General features: G+C 45.6%; 1 long non-coding RNA gene across 3 annotated transcripts in view; it reads left to right on the forward strand.

Moving 5' to 3' along the window:
* The first annotated feature begins 2,415 nt into the window (after nt 1-2,415).
* The window catches only part of LOC135228660 (uncharacterized), a 58,001-nt gene continuing 44,438 nt past the window's right edge, over nt 2,416-15,978 (forward strand). For 2 of the 3 annotated variants that reach the window (XR_010319424.1, XR_010319426.1), the window contains exon 1: nt 2,416-3,315. This is a non-coding gene — a long non-coding RNA (uncharacterized LOC135228660). Of the gene's footprint in view, nt 3,316-9,824; nt 15,381-15,978 lie in introns of all 3 variants that reach the window. The other variant, XR_010319425.1, reaches the window with a different exon arrangement.

Genomic DNA, 15,978 nt, shown 5'->3' on the forward strand with positions numbered 1-15,978 from the left:
CTGGCAATCTGCTTCCAAAAATTAGTCAATAAAAGCCTTATGGATCACAACAGAATATTGTCTGATACAGTGCTGGAAGATGAGCTCCCAGGCTGGAAGGCACTATATGATAGCCACGACAATGGACTCAAACGTACCAGCGATCATGAAGCTGATACAGGATTGAGAGGCGTTCCATTCTGTTATACATAAGGTTGCCAGGAGTCAGAGCCAACCTGATGGCAACGAACAACAACACAGATAAGGAAATCAAGACGCAGGGAAGACGTGTGATTTGCCCAAGACCACACAGCAGGTAAGACATAGAGCTGGGATTAAATTCCCCAAATCTCCAAAGTTCTAATCTTGTATCTTCACATTTTACCACAGAGTCTTCCAGCAAAACAAGCTTTGGGAGGAGTTGTTGTGGTCGGGTGCCATGGAGTCAGTTACGACTCATAGCCACCCCATAGGACAGACTAGAACCACCCCATAGAGCTTCCAAGAAGCAGCTGGTGGATTTGAACTGCCAACCTTTTGGTTAACAGCCGAGCTCTTAACCACTAGGCCGCCAAGGCTCCATTTGGGGGTGGGGGAAGTAAATAGTTCATCTTGGCCCAAACACTAGATCCAAAGTGATGGTAAATAAGGCTGCAAACGCAGGCTAGGGCCTGCCTGTCACTGAGGTCTTGAAGGATGGTCACTTTGTGGAGAGTGTTCCAGTTTACTCCAGTTGCCCCAGTGTAATTATTATTAGTGCCCCTTTTCACTATCCAAAGTGTCACCATTTGCTCTCATCCCTCTGCTACCCAACAGCGAAGAAGATAGAATTAGTAGAGTGAGCGGAGGAAGAGGAGCAAGGAGACAGATCAGACCTTCCCTGCTGCTGCATTGACTTGGCCAAAAGACTGAAGCTCTGGCTTTATATTTAGAATGAGAACTGAAAAGTGACTTGAAAAGTTATAGTCTCTCCCCTGAGACTATTGCCCTAAGATACTCTCTAACTTGGAATTGAAGCTATTTCTGCAGGTCACCTTTCAGCCAAGTAATAGATTGGCTTATAAAAGAAACAATATCATCAATGAGTAATGTCCTCCTTTAAACAATTAGCTACATGAGACCAAAGTCAACATTTACTCAAAAGCAAAGATAAAAAGGCAAAGAGGGGGAAAAAAAAAAAAAAAGGCAAAGAGGGGAAAGGAAGCTAGATCAATGGAAACAGAATAAACAGAATGGAAATAATGAGAATGCTGACACACTGTAAAAATGGTAACCAATGGCACAGAATAATTTGTATAAAAATTTTTAAAGGGGAACCTAATTTGCTGTGTAAGATTTCACCTAAAACATAATAAAATTTATTTAAAAAAATATATATATATACACATAGGCCCTAAGTGATTGTCGATGAGTGGAGCAAGAATATATTTGAAAGCAGTGATAGAAAAAAAAAAAAAAAAATGACGTTTACTAATCATAAAAATATAGTGTTCCCATTTAGGCAATAAATTACATGGCTACCATGTCTTCCCAGCATGTAGGTGTTAATGAGATCCCAACAACAATACTAACCCATCCTCCTTAATATTGAGTGTCTGGCTGTTAACTGAAAAGTTGGAGGTTCGGGTCCACCCCGAGGCACCTCAGAAGAAGGGCCTGGTGATCTCCTTCTGAAAAATCATCCATCGAAAACCCTATGGAGCACAATTCTACTCTGACACAATGGGGTCACCCTGAGTCAGGGTCAACTCGAGGGCAACTGCTAGTGGTGTTGGTGGAATTTGCAAAATCCTCTTCAAGCATCTGTGGGGGTCCGCAGGGTTTGTCTTCTCCGTTCACAGAGTCTTCTCATGTTCTTTTGCCCCGTTCCCCTTCCTTGCTCATTGCCCATGAAGCCACCTGAAGGCTACTACTTGCCACCATCACAGCTGCTTGTGGCCTGCCTGGAGTCATGCCGTGTTTCTGTGCAGATGAAGGAGAAAGCCCTCTGCCTCCCTCGCTCTGTGTCCCCATGCCCTGTGTGAAAGCAAGCCCTTCCATTTCTGCCTGCAGCACCTCTCTCCAAGGACACAACTCCATGAAGGCGCCGTGCTGGGAGGACCCCATGTCTGAGACGGACCACGGGGTCCCTCCTCATCCTCACTGTTTTTGTTGTTTGCGTTCTTTCTCCCAGAACTCGCCTCCTCCCCTCTACTCCAGTCAAGAAGCCTCACGCTTTCCCATCATCCTGTTTGTCTAGACAAGACTGAATCTCGACTTCATCTCAAGCCGAAGCCACAGCTAAAAAAACCTCAAATCCCATGGAGTCGATTCCAACTCAGGGTGACCCCATGGGTGTCAGAGTAGAACTGTGCACCACAGGGTTTTCAATGGTTGATCTTTCAGAAGTAAATTGCCAGGCCTTTCTTCCAAGGCATCTCTGGGTCGAATCAAATCGCCAACCTTTCTCTTAGTAGCTGAGCACATTAACCCTCTGCACCACCCAGGGGCTCTGAGACCACTGCTGGTTCGGCTTTATCCAGCAGACAGTAGGAAGCCACTGAAGGGCTTTGGGCAGAGAAGAAACCTCATTGGTAAGAAGATTGATCCTGGCAGGAGTTCCTCAAATGGATGAGAGAGAAATTGTCCTTTCTTCTCGCACAGGGCAGTTTGTTACAATGGTGCACTGGCGCCACCTGCAGGCAGCCAGCCTCAACTACAGAACCCGATTCCCTTCCGAAACCAAATCTGCAAAACAAAGTCACAGAAAGATTCCTTTTGAGCGCTACCGGAAATGTGCGTGTTTATTTGGACTGAGCCAAAAAGAACAAAGCTTCAGGGAGGTGGCTATGCTAGAGACTCAAGGACTGACCTCACCTCCATGCCCTTCCTCTAGGGGAAATGATTTATAATAAAGAGGTTCTTGAGTTACTTCATGGAGCTGTGGTGGCACAGTGGTTAAAGCGCTCGGCTGCTAACTGAAAGGTCGGTGATTCCAACCCACCAGCCGCTCTAGGGAGAAAGATGTGGCAGTCTGCTTCCGTAAATATTACAGTCTTGGAAACCCAAGGTGGCAGTTCTACTCTGCCCTATGGGGTAGTTATGAATTGTACTCGACTGGAGGGCAATGGGTTTGGTTTTGGTTTTGTGTTATGTTGGTAATAAACACCCCAGGATGGACTGGAGAGACCACTCCTCCCAGGGAAATCCGTCCTACAGCAGCTCTGCAAAACAAAGGCTGTCAAGGCTCAGAGGAAGGACGAGGGTGAGTTCTAGCTCCAACGGGCACACCACCCACGCTGGGGAGAGCAAGTGAAGCCACCTCCTGGGGAAAGACAGCAGTGAATCGTAGCCAAGGTGAGAATGGCCGTCAGATCCCACCCTCAGGCCTGCTCAGGTTCTTTCAGTCTTCCCCCTGCCCCCCCCCGCCCTTTTTGGCCCAACGATTTACAACCCAACCCAGAAAGTAAATAAACACAAGAGAAAAAAAAAACTAGGCGTTGGAAAGAAGCTGTTTTAACAATTAGGGCTGGTCTTGAGTCTCTAAATCCCACATTCTTTCCACCAGAATCCACTTAATTCCATATGTAGATACATAATTCTTGTAATATTGTGTCATTTGTTTCTTCCTCCTTCAAATCAGAAGTCAACTGTTCTTTATCAATTTTCTGGGTCACTGAGTCATGGGAAGTTTATTATGGCTAAGTTTTTCCTTGCCATTAGCTCTGCCTCCTTCCTAACGCCTAATGTTTTCTTTAAAAAGTTTTTCACTGTGGGCAAACAAGGTCCTGTCTCTGAGTCTTTGCCAAGACTTCTGCTTTTGGTCAAATGGCCCGACCAGCCGTCCTGGTTTGCATAAGCAGAAAGGAAGAGCCAGTATAATCAATTCTCACTGCAACCCTGGGAGGTTAGTATTGTTATGTGCATTTTAAAGGAGATGAAGTAGATGCTCAGACAATGCTTTGTCCAAGGACACACAGTGGAAACACTTGGATTTAGCATCCTAGGGTTGCCAGACTCTAGACCCAGTAGCTTTCTCCAGCATCTTGAAGAATTACACTTCAGAACAGGGTAGGGGCTACTTGGCCATAAAGAGAAATGAAGTACATGCTAGGACGTGGATGAGCCTTGAGAACATCGTGCTGAGTGAAATAAACCAGACATAAAGGGACAGATCTTATATGATCCCTGGTGGCATAGTGGTTAAGTGCTACGGCTGCTAACTAAAAGGTCAGCAGTTCAAATCCACCAGGTGCTCCTTGGAAACTCTATGGGGCAGTTCTACTCTGTCCTCTAGGGTCACTATGTGTCGGAATTAACTGGGCACTGGGTTTGGGTTTGGGTTTTGGTTTTGGTTTAAAGGGACAGATCTTGTATGATCCGACTTATAAGAAACATCTAAAATAGGCATCTGCAGAGAGACCAAAGTTCATCAGTGGTTACCAGGGGCAGGTGGGAGAACAGGGAAAGGGGGTGACTCTCTGCTTAGGTTAGCTGAGCTTCTATTAAGGGCGGTGGAGAAATTTGGAAACGGATAGGGACGATGGTTGAATAATATGATAAACACAACTGAAGTAACTGAATTGTACACGTGAAGAATGTTGAAAAGCAACTGATCTGATACACACATATTTGGTTTTTCTTGTTGTTGTCGTTGTGTGCTGTTGAGCCAATTCCAACTCCGAGCAACCCATAGGACAGTTGAACTGCTTCATAGAGTTTCCTAGGCTGAAATCTTCATGGGAGCAGATCGCCAGGTCTTTTCTTAAGCGGAGCAGTTGGTGGGTTAAAACCCAGACCTTTTGGTTAGCAGCCGAGTACTTAACCATTGCACCATTAGGGCTCCTTACACATATATTTACCACTATATATGTGTGTGTGTGTGTATGAATATTTTTTTTTTTAAAAGAGTGTAGGGTTGTAATGAGTAGAAATCAACTTGAGAGCACACAACAACAAGAAGAAACCCCAAAAGATTAAAGTAGACAGTGGGAGCCCTGAGGATAAAACGAAAATAGGTTGGGTTCCTGAGCCTGCAGGGCAGGGCCAGGTTGTGGCTAGGCAGGGGCAGGAGGAGAGACACTGCGAAAAGGAAACCTGGGCCCAGGAAAACTCCAGTGATGAAGTAATGGCAGGAGCAGCACTTGACAGAGGCTACCTCACTTCATTCTTACCAACAACCCTGGTTCAGGGGTGAGCATTATCATCCCCATTTTTATGGACAGTAAAGCTAAGAGTTAGAGTGGGGAAAAACTTGCCCCATGTTAAATCTTTAGGAGAAGACGTCAGAATTTAACACAATAGAGATGTATCTTGCCATAGGGGGCTTTATTAAGATCCAGTATCTGGCCTCATCTCTGCCACTACGGTTCCTTCCTTCCCCGACAGCCTCCTCCTTCCTTCCATTTTTCTCCATGTGTCTTCCCACAGCAGCCAGCATTCTTTCTCTGTTGGCTTTATTTAATTATGGATACCATAGTGGAACCAGGGGAAATTCAGGCCTCTCTTCTTCTGACTGAATATCATGGAATGCCTTTCACTTCCTCCTTCCATTAAGGGCAAAATATTTGCTATAAAATCAAAGTTCACAGTCTATAATTGACTCCAAGGAGAGTCGAGCCAACTTTACATTATCTTTTCTGTTTTCCATTAAACTGCTTTTGAGCTTTCTCTTCCCTTCTCTTCCCTCCCCAGAGTGTGTCTGGGACTGAGCCGTGCGGAGACCTCAGGGTACACCGAGGAGGCAGCCATGGTGGTGGTGGAGGGTGACCCTGTGGAAGCAGTGATGTGCTGGGCACACCAAGGAGGCAGCCATGGTGGTGGTGGAGGGTGACCCTGTAGAGGCAGTGATGTGCTGGGCACACCGAGGAGGCAGCCATGGTGGTGGTGGAGGGTGACCCTGTGGAGGCAGTGATGTGCTGGGCACACCGAGGAGGCAGCCATGGTGGTGGTGGAGAGTGACCCTGTAGAGGCAGTGATGTGCCGACCACACTGAGGAGGCAGCCATGGTGGTGGTGGAGGGTGACCCTGTAGAGGCAGTGATGTGCCAGGCACACCGAGGGGGCAGCCGTGGTGGTGGAGGGTGACCCTGTGGAGGCAGCGATGTGCCGGGCACACCAAGGAGGCAGCCATGGTGGTGGTGGAGGGTGACCCTGTGGAGGCAGTGGTGTGCCGGGCACACCGAGGAGGCAGCCATGGTGGTGGTGGAGGGTGACCCTGTAGAGGCAGTGATGTGCCAGGCACACCGAGGAGGCAGCCATGGTGGTGGTGGAGGGTGACCCTGTAGAGGCAGTGATGTGCTGGGCACACCGAGGAGGCAGGCATGGTGGTGGTGGAGCGTGACCCTGTGGAGGCAGTGATGTACCAGGCACACCAAGGAGGCAGCCATAGTGGTAGAGGGTGACCCTGTAGAGGCAGTGATGTGCCAGGCACACCAAGGAGGCAGCCATGGTGGTAGAGGGTGACCCTGTGGAGGCAGTGATGTGCCGGGCACACCGAGGGGGCAGCCGTGGTGGTGGTGGAGGGTGACCCTGTGGAGGCAGTGATGTGCCGACCACACCGAGGAGGCAGCCATGGTGGTGGTGGAGGGTGACCCTGTGGAGGCAGTGATGTGCCGGTCACACCAAGGAGGCAGCCATGGTGGTGGTGGAGGGTGACCCTGTGGAGGCAGTGATGTGCCGGTCACACCAAGGAGGCAGCCATGGTGGTGGTGGAGGGTGACCCTGTAGAGGCAGTGATGTGCCAGGCACACCGAGGAGGCAGCCTTGGTGATAGAGGGGGACCTTGAGGAGGCAGTGATGTACCGAGGAGGGACCGTTGGGGAGGGAGGGCATAGAGGAGGCAACCTGTGTGGTCGAAGGTTGGTTACACTGAGGAAATAAGTCTTTGAACAAGTAACTGTAGGAAGGATAATGGGAGCCAGGTTTCTCACTGTTGGAAAAGTGACTAGAAGTGAAGAATGGAGAGAACCTTGAGGTATAGTATGAACTCATAGTTTAAAAAACAGATATATATTTACATGCGTATAAACATACAGATATAGTTATAGCCAGTTATGTACATATATGTATGTTTATGTGTGTGTTTGTGTAAATATATATAATATACATATTTATGTGTGTGTTTGTATATGTATGTGTGTGTTTATATACGTGTAAGGGAATTTTAAAATTTGAGGTACCTGAGAAAATCCAAAGTGGCGGACTTGAGGTTTAAGTTCGAGTCCTCTGCAGCTAGTTTTGTTTCCACCCTAGCAACAGCTATTTTCTGTGCAGACATAATCATGAAACTAAGAAATGTCTGGCAATGATGATGTACTACACTGCAGCTCCCCTGATACAGGAATGTCTGGTAATAAAAATGTAACTACCCTTCGACACAACTCCCCACCCCACATGCCCTTATGATTACCACATTGAAACCAATCTAAGACAATATTCTTTTAAACCAATTGTCTTAAGAGCTTCCACTATTGAAGTCCTGCCTTACCAGTTCCCTCCGCAGGAAATCCTGTCTTATGAGTTCCTGCCACAGGAAGTCCTGCCTTAAAACGATCTGTTACCAGATTATGTCTTTCAATGATCTAAGTTTGTAAATACCAATCAAGTATTGTACTTCATGTCCTTTGTTTCCCCCTTATAAAACATCTTCGCTGAGTTGCCATGTTGGATTCTGCCACATGGAGTTCAGTCTACCCTAGCTTGAGCTGTCTCTTTATTCAACAAATCTCTCAATTTTACATTAATCAGAGTACAGATAGTTACTCTACAACATATGTATGTAAAGTCCTAGCTCAATCAGCTGAGAAGATCCAGAAGTGATGACATCCTTGTAGCAGTGAGCACATGGAACATCTACTCTTGGTCTCTAAATACCATTCTCCACTAAAAGGAACCAGGAAACAGTTGATTCTAGGGATGGAACAGGAAAAGTACAAGATGAACCTGGAATACCTTCTACTACCAGCAGGTAAGGAAATGCTTAAAGAATGATGTGGACATGTCAAAGGACTCAAGAGCCAGCTTGAAAAGGTTCCCACTGGCCAAATCTGGGACAGTTCAAGCATCAAAATAATGATAGTAACAGACTTCAACCTATTAAATAAAATAGGAATCCATACTAATAAATAAATAAATGGGGGGAAAGCAGAAGTTCATTATGAAAGTAGAATGCCAACTACGAAATAAATAGACGGAATGGTAGAAATAGAAAGCCACCATGTGACAGCCATCATTATTGTTGTAATGTTGTTAGCTGTAGTCCACTTTGCCTCCAGCTCATGGCGACCCCATGCACAATGGAACAAAATGCTGCCCAGTCCTGTGCCATCCCCATGATTGAGGATCAGACCATTGTGATCCATGGGGTTTTCATTGGCTGATTTGTAAGTAGGTCACCAGGCCTTTCTTCCTCGTCTGTCTTAGTCTAGAAGCTCCACTGAAACCTGTTCAGCGTCATAGCAACACGCAAGCCTCCACTGACCAATGGATGGTGGCTGTGCATAAAGTGAATTGGCCAGAACTTGAACCTGGGTCTCCCACTTGGAAGGCAAGAATTCTACCATTGATCCACCACTGCCTCGTCGGTTTTCTTTAGGCGATTTAAATGTTCTTTTTGGGTGAAGGAGATACAGTTTAAGAGGAAACCTGTTTAGAATTTGATCATGACCATGAGAAGCTTTGTTCAAACAAATGCAAAAGTAGAGGGGGCTGCCCCTCCCACAGAGCCCAAAACTCTCTGCTGTGCTCCCAGGGCTGAGCTCTCAGTTCTGGGTAAATCGGCATCCAGGCACAGTCCTAGACCCTGCCCATTGCCATATGTGCTGGGGGCCTTCAATTTTTGTTTTTAAATGTGACTTAAGACTTATGTTTTGCCTTCTCAGTCCTGTTTTGTCTTCCCTTTTTTTTTTTTTTTTAATTCCTATGCAGTTTCTTTTTGTCTATGGCAAATATTCCTAATCTCAACTTAAAATCTGTCTCCCTGTGTTTTGATCTTTTAATCCAACTAATAAAAGAGCCTCACATTTCATTTCTTGTGTTTTAAACTCACTTTTCTTTTTTATCTTTTTCGTTGCCTTTTCCTGTTCAGTGGGTTGTTTACTTTATACATCTTACTCCATTTTTATTTTATTTTTATTATTTTATTTTTCTTTTATCTCATTTTTACTTTTAATCCCTCAAACTCCCATAGGGTGACTTTTATTTCATAGGGTGACTAATGTACTCTAATTTCTTTCTTCTCCTTTTCTTTCTCTTCTCATAAAACGAGTGGCTTTTACAATGAGTGTACAGAATTGTGGCCTCAGGGGTCTTTAGAATTCAAAGCTGATGACACCGAGGAGCCTTTGCCCTGCTGTCTGTCTGGCTCCCACAGTAGCTCTGCAGCCTGTTTAAGGACGCCCCTCACAGAACCCTTGCCTTGGGGTCAGAGAGTTCATCCATCCTGGGACTATGATTCTCTCTGAAACGTTGTTTATATCTCCCGTAATGCAATCCTTCTATGAGGAAACTTGCATTTTAAAATCAGTGGTCTTCAGCGTCTAGCTGAATTGTATATGCAAACCCTGCCAGTGCCACATCCTGTGTCATGAGCCAGACCAGGAGGCCTAGGAGACCGCAGCAGTCCTGCTGGCCTGAGGTGACCCTCTGGGCACTGAGCAGCCTTGGATCAGCACTCTTGCCCTTGGTAAGACGTATTTTCCTGCATAAGGTACATTGCTTATTTCCAAGTTCAGCCACCTCCCTTCCAGGCTGACTGGGTCTTTCCCAGGCTCCCTCTCTCCTTAGGATAGTTCTGGGAAAACTGGCCAATTTGGAAATTATTGATTGATTGATTTATAAATAATAATAATACTTGGTTCTCTGCAGGATGAATTTCCATGGTCAGGATTCTTTCCATACATCCCAGACATGCTTGGAAGAGCATAACCAAAGAAGAATGAGAGGCCCCTGAAGAGACCATGGATCTTCTTTCATTTCCTATCTCTAAACCTCTCTCTCCCACCCTTAACTCTCCCTCTGCCGTTTCCTGTACAGGCCCCCAAAGCCACAGTGTCACTCACCTCTGCCAGTTCCCCCAGGATGTTGCTATGATGCTGGAAGCTATGAGAGCAGTATTTCAAATACCATCAGAGTTGCCCATGGTGAACAGGTTTCAGTGGAGCTTCTGGACTAAGACAAACTAGGAAGAAAGGTCTGGTGATCTACTTCTGAAAATTAGCCAATGAAAACCTTGTGGCCCACCATGGAGCACTGTTGACTCGCTTGCTTTGGACATGTCATCAGGAGGCATCAATCGCTGGAGGACGTTTGGTGAAGTGGAGTGCCAGCGAGAGTGAGAGAGATCCTCTCTGAGGTGGATTGGCACAAGAGCCACAGCAATGGACTCAAACATGTCAGCAATTGTGAGGATGACCCAGGACCAGGCAACATTCATTCTCCTGTACGTAAGGTTGCCAAGAGTCTGAGTCGACTTGATGGCAGCTATCTACTTGTCTATCTAATGCTAATTATTGGCCAAGAGGGCAGGTGAAAGGAAATCCTGAGGAAGGTGTGTGCTGTTATTAGTGAAATGGTGTCTGCAGTGTCTTCAAGCAAGGGGCAAGATGTGCGAGTGTGTGTGTGTGTGTGTGCGCGCACGCGTGTGTGTCGAGAGGGTAGTACTAGGCCTTAATATGGAGAGGGAGCCAATTTTGCGGGCTCAGAGGGTTCAGAGGAATCTGGGAGTTCAAGATTTTCAAGTACATCAACCCAGATGGCCTCACCTCTTATGTCCGGATTCCATCCCTTACTAATGGAGCCCTTACCTGGGCATAGCAGACCTACCTAGGTCAAGATTTCAACCTTCTCTAGAGTTCCGCTGCCCTTATGATTAAATCCTGCGCCTGATCCGCAGCTTTTTCTGCCCTCTGGCTACAGGAGTTGGGAAGCCCTCTATTCACTGCCAAGTAGGCCTCTGGCTTTCATACCTAGCTTGTAATTTCTGTAATCACTGTCAGCCTTTCATTTTTCAAAGCATCAATAGCCACTTGCCACAGTCATCCAATTCCATTACCCTTATAATTCTTATTGCCCCCGTATTTCTCAAATCCTTGATACATTTCACCTACTTGTACCTTTCCTTCCACTGGTAATCCATCCAAGTTCACTAACAGTAAAAATTTTTTCCTTTTCTTACTTTGTTTTATTGAGGTGAAATTCACATAACATAAAATCAACCATTTAAAGCAAACAATGCGGTGGCATTTAGTACTTTCACAATGGCGTGCAACCACCGCCTCTGTCTAGTTCTAAAATGTTTTCACCACCCTAAAAGGAAACCCCGTACCCATTATACATGCAGTCATTCCTCATCCCCTCATCCCCTTACCCTCCAGCCCCTGGAAACAACTAACCTGATTTCTGTCTCTGTGGATTTACCTATTCTGGACATTTCATATAAATGGAATCATATGTCTGGCTTCTCTCAGTATAATGTTTTTGAGGTTCACCCATGTTGTATCGTGTATCAGAACTTCATTCCGTTTTAGGGCTCTGGTAAAGGGTTTAACAGTTGCACTGCTGCCGTCTCCCAAGGCTAAGCTGAGCCCCACTTGCTAACAGTGATGAGGTACCCATTCTTAGCCGGGCAGCGGGTGGTCCAGCCCCAGAATCCCATCTTGGCATCTATGTTATTGGACTGTTCCTGGTGTCAATAGTTACAGGTTGATTCCCTGAGAGACAGACTCCGCGATGGAGATAAGCAGGCAGAAGAGTATTAGAGGGTGCTCTCAGGATTAAGACCTGGAGAAAAGGAAGGAAATGATCAGAGGGAGAAGTTAGGCTGTGCTGCAGTCTCAACAAAGGCCTCAGGTGACCCCATGAGGAGCTCTGATACTGGCATGGCCCTTCAGAGTTGTCATGATTTGGGGCAAGCGGTCTGAGCTTTTATACTCCTGCATGGAAGTCACTGGATAAAGGCTGCCTCCGGGAAGAGGACATGACTTTGGCAAGGCCGGTCTCTGTAACAAGGGCAACTTCGGGAGAGGGCTGACAGCTGCAGGCTCTCAGCCAGCAGCACTTCCAGAGTCCTTCAGATGTGCAGAGGCATCGGGATGGAGCACCATACCAACCCAGACCTTGCAATCTGGACGTGATTTATCTTAACGTGCTCATTTCGCCAACAAGGTGCATGCTGTCTGCTTGGACATATGGTGTCTCTTTTATGATTAACTTGTATTTACATGCATACTCCATGGCAAAATTATTGAACTTCGTTGTTGTTGTTAGATGCCATTGAATCAGCCCCTGACTCATGGTGACTGCATGCGCAACACAAGGAAATACTGCCTGGTCTTGTGCTGTCCCCGTGATTAGTTCCAAATTGAGCCCTTGTGATTCATAGGGTTTTCACTGGCTGATTTTTGCAAGTAGATCACCAGGCCTTTCTTCCTAGTTTGTCTTAGTCTGGGAGCTCGACTGAAACCTGTTTAGCATCATAGCAACACGCAAGCCTCCACTGACAGACCAGTGGTGGCTGCAACATGAGATGCATTGGCCTGGAATCGAACCCACATTTCCTACATGGAAGGCAAGAATTCTACCAGTGATCCACCAATGCCTCATTATTTAACTTTAGGATTTTAAATACCAGGGTTTGAGGTGGGTCCAAAAGGCAGAGAAGAGGAATGGGACATTATTTTCCTACAGGTTATTTTTCTAGAAACAGATGTACTAAATTAAATGGACTATGTCTCATATTTATTTAAGAACTGGATCTGGAAGTTCAGGATACAGAAAACTGATCATTTTGTTTAGAAGTACTTAAGAGGGGTTGTTGGACAACACTCTCCACCAGAATTCTGGTGCCAACTGGGAGAAGAACAGCGTGACATTAAGACAGGGAGCAAAGGCCCTGAGATTGGAGGGTGCCTGTTTGAGAAATAGCACAGAGACTGCTGTGGTTAGAGGAGAAACAAGTAAAAGAGAAATAGTTTATACTATCAGGGAGGTAGTAGGGGGTCGAGTGTGGAACCTAGAGACTTAGACAAGTAACCGAGGCGCCCCCAAATCTGCAAACAAAGTAACAAGGAATGGGCCAGGGCGCAGAAATAAAGCCATTCCCCAGAACAATGGGGCAAGGTATCTAAAAATAACCCACAAACTTCTTTAAAGTTGCCTCTCAGAAGGAGTTGAAGAAGACCAGGCCCAGGGACATGCACAGAACATCCACATATGACCACCATGTGACCTTCCACCAGGAGCAGTGAGGGGCTACAGCCCCAGATGGGGAATTGAACCTGGGGAGCAGGAGACAGTGCAGGTGCAACACGCCGTAATAAGTCCTGCTACGAATCCCAGAGGCCTCCGGGACAGGAGCCATCTTGGAAAGCTGCTGCGCCTGCACCTTAGTTAATGTATCCCCACCTGTGTTTATGAATAAACATGAATCTTTTCCCCCCTAAGAACTTTTAAAAAGACAGACCCGGGTCTGTCCTTTGTTCTGTGAGATTAGGGTAAGCATTGCCCTAGGCCCTCCTCATCTCCACTTGCAAGCTTCTTCAGTAAAGCTTTGCTCCTGTGGAAAACTATGTGCCTTACCTGCTCATTCTTGACCAGTGAGGCAAGAACTTTATTCTGGTAACTACATTATATTAAGATTAACATTTTGCCTTTGTAGATATGCTAATCACTTGATAAGTTAGTCATCTGAGGTTTTGAAAGTAGGTAAAAAGTGGATGGAACCGTATTTCCACCATTATGGTTCATTTTAAAAAACAATTTTGAGGAGAGGGTTAGTTCCTTCTCGACACAGAAGACCTGTTTTCATAGAAGGCATTTATTAGAGAGCATTGCTCAGCACGAGAGGATCATTGGCTAGGCCTTGAAGATTTTTTTTTCTGCACAGGAAGTCTTTGTCTCAAAGGAATTTGACCTATGTTTTCATGGCCACTGATCAAGTGGCAAGTTTGCTTGGTTTCTCTCGAACTAGACTGTCTCAGGTATGAATTAAAAAGGAACTGTCTCAAAGTCAGCCTAAACACAGGAGCTGTGAGGCTAGCTGGGGGTTATTTTGGCTCCCAGGACTGAAATGATTTGTATATAGTAACCATGAGACCTTGGTTGGCTAACACGCCCAGCTGCTAACCAAAAGCACCCAGAGGTGCTTTGGAAGAAAGGCTTGGTGATCAAGTTCCAAAAAAGCAACCACTGAAAACTATATGGAGCACAGTTCTATATTGACACTCATGGGGTGCCATGAGTTGAAATAGACTCCAAGGCATCTGGATAGTAATCATGGTCAGCTCATGGTCTGTAAGAATCCAAGTGCATGAAGTTAGGTTAATGCTCTGAGGGTGCGTGGTGGTTCCTGTAGGTTGTTGTTGTTGTGTGCCATCCAGTCAATTCCAACTCACAGCAACCCTATATGACAGAGTAGAACTGCCTCATAGGGTCTCCTAGGCTGTAATCTTTATGGAAGCTGATTGCCAGGTTTTTTCTCCCTCAAAGCAGCTGATGAGTTGGTAGAGGAACCTGAAAAAGATGCCTGAGTTTGTGGGTTTTTTTTTTTTTTAGTCCTTTTGCTTTTAAGGCAAAAAATAAAATCAATTTTTGATTAAATTTCATTTTAAGTGTAGAAATTGTAATAAGAAAATGTGCTTGAGTTTGTCGTGTTCTTTTTTCCCCCTAATGTTTTTAATAGTAATGTGACTTTGGTTCTTTGGAAATAGAGAAGAGAGGTTCAGGTCTTGAGTTGACACGGGCCGCATTTGCACTTTGTTATGCCTCTGAGGCACAGAGACAGTTGTATTTTACGGTGGTGAGATTTAGCAAATAAAAATACAGACACCCAGTTAAATTTGAATGTCAGATAAATGATGCATAAATTCCTAGTGTAAGTATACCCCAGATATTGCACGGCATCCTGCTTTTTATCTGGCAACCCTACTGTATTGTCAAGTGAAACTGCTTAGTGATACTAAGGTACTTGCAAGCAGAGGGAAACCAGCAGTGGGGCTGCCTGAGAAAATAAGAAAAGGGGTAATGAATCCAGCCACCACCCATCTGTCAGTTTGCCATACTGTGGTGGCTCACATATTGCTGTGATTCTGGAGGATATGCAACCAGTATTTAAAATAGCAGCAGGATCAACTATGGTGGGCAGGTCTCCATGGAGCTTCCAGGATAGACTAGGAAGAAAGGCCTGGTGAACTATGTCTGAAAATTAGCTAATGAAAACCTTATGGATCACAACAGAATATTGCCTGACTGGCTTGCTTTAGACATGTCACCAGGAAAGACCAGTTGTTGGAGGAGGACATGGTGTTTGTAAAGTGGAGGGCCAGTGAGAATGAGGGAGGCCCTCGATGAAATGAATTGACACAGTGGCCACAGCAATGGACTCACAATGCCTACAATCATGGAGAGGAGATGACCTGGGACCAGGTAACGTTTTGTTCTGTTATAAATAAAGTAGTCATAAACCAGAGCCGTGAGTCAACGGCAACTAAAAACAACAAATAACCAGAAGAACTATGAAAGGAAAAGTAACAAAGAGGAAGCAAAAACTGGGTTAGACAGCCAGGTGACACTGCCCTAGTAAATAATAAGAACTTTAAGATGGAGTCTAAATGCCAAAACAGACCCATAGAATTGGCTTAGCAGGCAACTGAGACAAGGGCAAATGACTGCTATAATAAGCAAACCCTGGTTTGCAGTCAAAGAAGTAGGGGGTAAGCACGATGGCTGTGTCATGTTTATTTTCACTGAGAAATGTATAATGCTAACGTTGACCTGTGGTATTAGAATTTAAAAAAGATTGGGCAAGCCTCCATTGTGACGAACTTACTTGCCTCGGGGAGGTCTGGCAGGAAGACCCATTGGCTGTGGTTAAACCAGAGCAACAACACATCACCAATGACCCACTATGCGTCCTTGTGCGCCACGAGTCAGCACCAAGAGTCAAGTTCCCACAGGTCTCTCAAGGCAATAAATTATGTCTCAACGTGCCTATCCAGGTGTTGAGCAGGGCTTTTCCTATAAA

This window comes from Loxodonta africana, chromosome 25, assembly GCF_030014295.1.
Source record: "Loxodonta africana isolate mLoxAfr1 chromosome 25, mLoxAfr1.hap2, whole genome shotgun sequence".
NCBI classification, from domain to species: domain Eukaryota; kingdom Metazoa; phylum Chordata; class Mammalia; order Proboscidea; family Elephantidae; genus Loxodonta; species Loxodonta africana.